This window comes from Mus caroli, unplaced genomic scaffold, assembly GCF_978045245.1.
Source record: "Mus caroli unplaced genomic scaffold, Mus_caroli_1 scaffold_14, whole genome shotgun sequence".
NCBI lineage: Eukaryota > Metazoa > Chordata > Mammalia > Rodentia > Muridae > Mus > Mus caroli.
The window spans coordinates 31,065,031-31,070,657 of record NW_028227269.1 but is presented as its reverse complement, the minus strand read 5'-3'; the positions used below and the strand labels follow the sequence as shown (position 1 = coordinate 31,070,657).

The 5,627-nt window shown below is 44.8% G+C and overlaps 1 long non-coding RNA gene across 3 annotated transcripts; it reads left to right on the top strand.

Annotated features, from left to right (window-relative positions):
• The first annotated feature begins 126 nt into the window (after positions 1–126).
• On the top strand, positions 127–4,998 carry LOC115032780 (uncharacterized). 3 transcript variants are annotated; one of them, XR_015045209.1, is made up of 3 exons: positions 127–459; positions 592–773; positions 3,634–4,998. It is a non-coding gene; the product is annotated as an uncharacterized LOC115032780 (long non-coding RNA). The 3 variants fall into 3 exon arrangements; XR_015045207.1 differs by having other exon boundaries at positions 127–506; XR_015045208.1 differs by having other exon boundaries at positions 127–510.
• Positions 4,999–5,627: the final 629 nt, after the last annotated feature.

The window sequence follows — 5,627 nt, the reverse complement described above, 5'->3', positions numbered from 1 at the left end:
CCTTCCCCAAAGCCTAGCTCTGTCCCTACCGCGCACGCGCGCTCCCTAGGCCCCAGACTCGCTTCCGCCCTTTGCGAGCGCGCGACGGGGGTGGGTGGGGTCGGGGGACACCTGCGCCTGCGCAGCGCGGCCCTCCACCTCGGCGGCGTTCTGGTTGCTATGCCCTTTTGTGGCTGTGACTGCCCGCCCCCACAACGCCCTTCTCTGTCTCCGTTTTCTTCCCAGTGCTCTGAACTTTTGGGCAAATGTGTCAAGTGTGAACACAGACAAAGCTTCACTTCAAAGCTCGTGTTCAGGGCCCTTAAAGTCATAGTTATTGCAAAACTGCGACCGTCTGGCGAACCTGCCTTATGTAAGGGTGCTTGAACGTATGATTCACCAAACATTTCTGCCGACATCGCAAAGTTGTTGGAGCCAGAGTAGGAGAAAGACCACCCGTTTGAGATCATGGCTTGACAGGTCTCACAGGACAGCTCATCTCTCCGTCTCTATCCCCGTCTGGCGAGGCCTGTATTTCATGCGGGTTTCTTTTTTTGGAGGGGGGTGGTGGTGCGGGGGTCAAGTTAACTCCTCTTTCATGATTTGTCGTAGGGAACACTCCCTCCTGCCACCAGAATGGGTCCAATCTAGACATGTCTTCTCTGGCTTCCTTGTGCCTTGCCTTATTTGGAGGGTTGGAATAGTGGTCTGTCTTCGTGCGTGGTGAGATAATCAACACCAACATCGAAGGAAGGAAGATCTTTGCCACAGAGGATCCTAGTTCCAGCTCCCAGGTACTTATTTATATTTCCTAAATGTCAGTGGAGTATTCCATCAGAACTGACCACTACCCGTGAACAGTTACTACCAAGCTAACACTTCCTCCTTCCTTCACTCTTATTTCCGTGTATTCCACTCAGCATTTCTATTTAAGTCTTAAAAAAAAAAAAAAAGTTATTTTCTGCTGAGACCTGTTGGATAGGAACCCACAAATAGATCACTTAGCCATGCTTCAAAGAAAAAAGTATTCAAAGTAGAATTATACAAAATAGCCAAAAATATATTCAACGTAATTTCAAAATGAGATCGATGCTAACAGGATGGGATAATGCTCATCTTGCAACTTTATAGAGCTGAGAGGTCTGAAACAATTTGGACCCCCATGGTTCGTTCCTGTAGTCCTGCCACCAGGCAGCTGGCTGAGGTTCGCTTGACTGCACAGTTGGATAGGAATTGTGGGTAGGCAGGGGAAGCAAGTGAGGAACTGGTCTCTTGTAGCCTTTATTTCTGTCAGGCAGCAGTGAATGGTGGCTGAATCCCTGACAGAAGCAGCAGCGAGTGGCACCCTCTAGTGTTGCAGCCCTCATAACTCAACCCTACAAATGTTCCGGTTTGTAAGTCTAGAACACTGGGGTTCTTCAACCCTTGGCAGCTCTTGGCCCAGGATGAGACCTTTGGCCCTGAAGGCTTAACAGCTATCTGAAGCTCTTGTGGTGCCAGGGCCTGCCCTTGCTCTTCTCTGGCTGACTATAAGGTTTCCGTTAGTCTTGGCTCTCTACCTCAACTGCTAGGACTGCTCACCTCTGCCGCCTTAGACACAGGGTACCTGCTACTGCTGTGTGGGCCATTTTGCCGCCACTGCTTTCCAGTCTCTGCTGCTTTCTGTTCTGTGTCACCATCTTATCCTGCACTACTAAAAGTAGGCAAGACCACTTAAGAGCAGGTGTGTGTGTGGGGGGGGGGGTAAAGGCTGCAATACCAGAGGAGCTAACAACACCAGAGTATCCTGACTCAGCACACTGAGTGAGCCTGAACGTCCTCTGATGTAGCCTAAGGACTATACCTACCAACACTGGACAAGCACAACTGTTTGTTTTAAATAAATCATACCCAACACTCTGAGCTAATCACAGATTTGTCTCTTAACACTAGACCCCAAAGGAAGGGTTCCCTATCAGGTCACTGTGGGAATGATTCCAGGGTCATCTAGAGTGGGCATTGAGGAAGCAAAATAACTTAGATAAACTTTTTCAAACAGCTCTGGATGGCACTGTGCCTTTAAGAAGCAGAGCAGTCAGCTACAGTCTTTGCATAATTGTCTCAGGGTGTCCATGAGATGTCCAAGATAGGACATGAAACTAGCCCTTTTTGTTATTAAGCACATAGTTATTGTGCTCAAGGTAGCCAAATTGCTTCATTCTCAATGTCTATGCTAATTTTTAGGGAAATGAGCATCAGAAGGAACATATAAAATATAGTCTTAACGCACTTATTAGTACAGGTAGTGCCCCAGGGACAGGTGTGTTCCAAGATTTGCCTTAGTTTCAGCTACTCAGTAGACTGAGGAAGGAGGATCATTTGAGTCCAGGAATTGAAGTTGGTTCAGCCTGGGTGATATAATCTCAACCTGTTTCTTGATTTATTTTTTCTCTTGAGATAGGATCTCACTCTGTAGCCTTGGTTGGCCTTGAATTCACAGATGTCCACCTGCCTCTGCCTCCCGAGTGCTGGGATTAAAGCATTTCTCAGGGTGGTGGTGGTGGTGGTGTCTTTCTCTGTCTATTATTGTAGTCTCAGGAATTAAGATAGGATGGACTCTTAACCTGTGAGATATGCATTATATTGTCTCTCTCTTACTTTTTGACTCCTTTCTCTCCTGCTTGTTCAAACCCACCAGTGGAAGATCTTATTACAGCTTCCCAGGAAATCTGCCAGACTATACTCCTTGAATTTTAAGAGGGTCCCTTAATTGGCCCTGAGCCATTGGTTTTTAAATATAGAGACCACTTAGTGTGGTCTGAGGCACATCGGGTCACTTGTCAGGATTCATTTATAGGATCTGAATGGGACCACAGGAAGCATGAGCCCTTAGTCACATATGACGTAGCACTGCTGCCTGAGAAGGAGGTAATAGTGGGTGGCAGAGCCAGGGGTGTCTGCAAGAGTGTCAAACTCCCATAACAGTAGCATTTCATTGAAAACATAACTGTGCAAACTCTGGGAAGACTGTTCAAGATGATGGTGAACCATGCCTACAACTGTGGTCATTTCCTCAAATCTGAGGAAAGGCCTGTGGAGACTGGACAGACAAGGGTGTCAAACATGAGATCCCCTGAAACTGGAGTCATAGTTGGCTGTGAGCTGCCATATGAATGCTAATACCCACCTAGGTCCCCTGCAAGAGCAGTCAGAATGCTTAGCTGCCAGCTCATTGTTCCAGTCCTCTTCTTATTTCTTTTATGAGGGCAATTACAGAAATAATGCTTGTAATGCCAAATTGCCCTATCTGAACTCGTGTGTAGATCTGTATAGATGCTAAATAATTTGTCACTATTTCACTCTCTATTTGCCCCTTACAGAACATTTGCTGGACTATGACACTGGGATTTAGAGATGGATGTTCAGAGGCCAGGAAGGATGCTCTATTGAGACAAAAATCATATCACTGAGTAGCTAGCTATAAATATACTTTGCTTTGCTTGGTGGGAATATAAGATTTCTGGCACCTTACTGGCAAAATAAGTCTTTGTAACTAATTCCCAACTAAATGTTTTCTTTCTTTTTCCTGAAAACTAGTTTTGAATACTTCAAAGTCAAGTTCAAAACCTACCTGAGTTTTGTTTATATATACAAATAGTTTTTTCTTTCCTTTAGTGGATCCCACAATAATTTTGGAAAAAATAATCCCATGCATTGACTACACTGATTCAGTCGGCTTGTGTTCCGGTTAGTTTTATGTCAGAGTGACATGTGCTGAAGTCATTCGTAAAGGGAGCTTCCATTAAGAACCTAGATTGGAGGCTAATATCCAATATATAAAGAACTCAAGAAGTTGGACTCTAGAAAATCAAACAACCCTATTAAGATATGGGGTACAGAGCTAAACAAAGAATTCTCAGCTGAGGAATATCAAATGGTTGAGAAGCACCTGAAAAAAAAAAGTTCAACATCCTTAATCATCAGAGAAATGCAAATCAAAACAACCCTGAGATTCCACCTCATACCAGTCAGAATGGCTAAGATTAAAAACTCAGATGACAGCAGATGCTGGCGAGGATGTGGAGAAAGAGGAACACTCTTCCATTGCTGGTGGGATTGCAAGCTTGTACAACCACTCTGGAAATCAGTCTGGTGGTTCCTTAGAAAATTTGACATAGTTCTACCGGAAGATCCAGCAATACCACTCCTGGGCATATATCCAGAAGATGCTCCAACATGTAATAAGGACACATGTTCCACTATATTCATAACAGCCTTATTTATAATAGTAAGAAGCTGGAAAGAACCCAGATGTCCCTCAACAGAGGAAGGGATACAGAAAATGTGGTACATTTACACAATGGAGTACTACTCAGCAGTTAAAAACAATGAATTTATGAAATTCTTAGACAAATGGATGAATCTGAAGGATATCATCCTAAGTGAGGTAACCCAATCACTAAAGTACACACATGATAACCAGTCACTGATAAGTGGATATTAGCCCAGAATCTCAGAATCCTTCTTAGAAGGGGGAACAAAATACCACAGAAGGAGTTACAGAGACAAAGTTTGGAGTAGAGACTGAAGACCATCTAGAGACTGCCCCACTTGGGGATTCATCCCATAAACAACCACCAAACCCAGACACTATGGCAATTGCCAACAAGAGCTTGCTGACAGGAGCCTGATATAGCTGTTTCCTGAGGGACTCTGCCAGCAAATATAGAAGTGGATGCTCACAATCATCCATTGGACAGAGCACAAGGTCCCCAATGACGGAGCTAGAGAAAGTACCCAAGGAACTGAAGGAGTTTGAAACTCCATAGGAGGAACATCAATATGAACTAATCAATACCCCCCCCCCAGAGCTCCTTGGAACTAAACCACCAATCAAAGAAAACACATGGTGGAACTTGTGGCTCTAGCTATATATGTAGCAGAAGATGGCCTGGTCAGTCATCAGTGGGAGGAGAGGCCCTAGGTCCTGTGAAGGATCTTTGCCCCAGTATAGGGGAATGCCAGGACCAGGAATGGGAGTAGGAGGTAGGGGGAGGGGGGAGGGGATAGGGTATTTTTCAGAGGGGGAACCAGGAAAGGGATAACATTTGAAATGTAAATAAAGAAAATATCTAATAAAAAATAAATAAAAGAAGGAAAAAAATAACCTAGATTAGCCTGAGGACAAGCTGTGGTCCATTTTCTTTTTGGGGAGATAGGATGAGGAGACAGGCTCTCTCCATGCAATCCTGGTGGCTCTCCCAGAACTTGATATGTAGACCAGGCTAGTCCCAAACTCACAGAGATCCTCCTGTCTTTTCCTCCAAAATTCTGGGATTAAAATCATACACCACTATTCCCAATTCCCATTTCCTTGATTGTGCTTCCAGTGTGCAGTACCACCTCTGGTCAGGTGGTCCTTGGTTCACTAAGGAAGCAAGCAGAGCAAGCCATGGGGAGCAAGCCAGTAAGCAGCACCCTTCCATGGCCTCTGCATCAGCTGCTGCCTCCTAGCTTCTTCCCTGTTTGAGTTCTTTATCTTAATTCTCTCAGTGATAGACTCTACTAAACTGTAGAGTTGTAAGCAAAGTAATGCCCTCCCCCCCAGTTGATTTTGGTCATGGTGTTTTTCTCTCAGCAATAGAAACCCTGAACAAGACAGCTTAGTA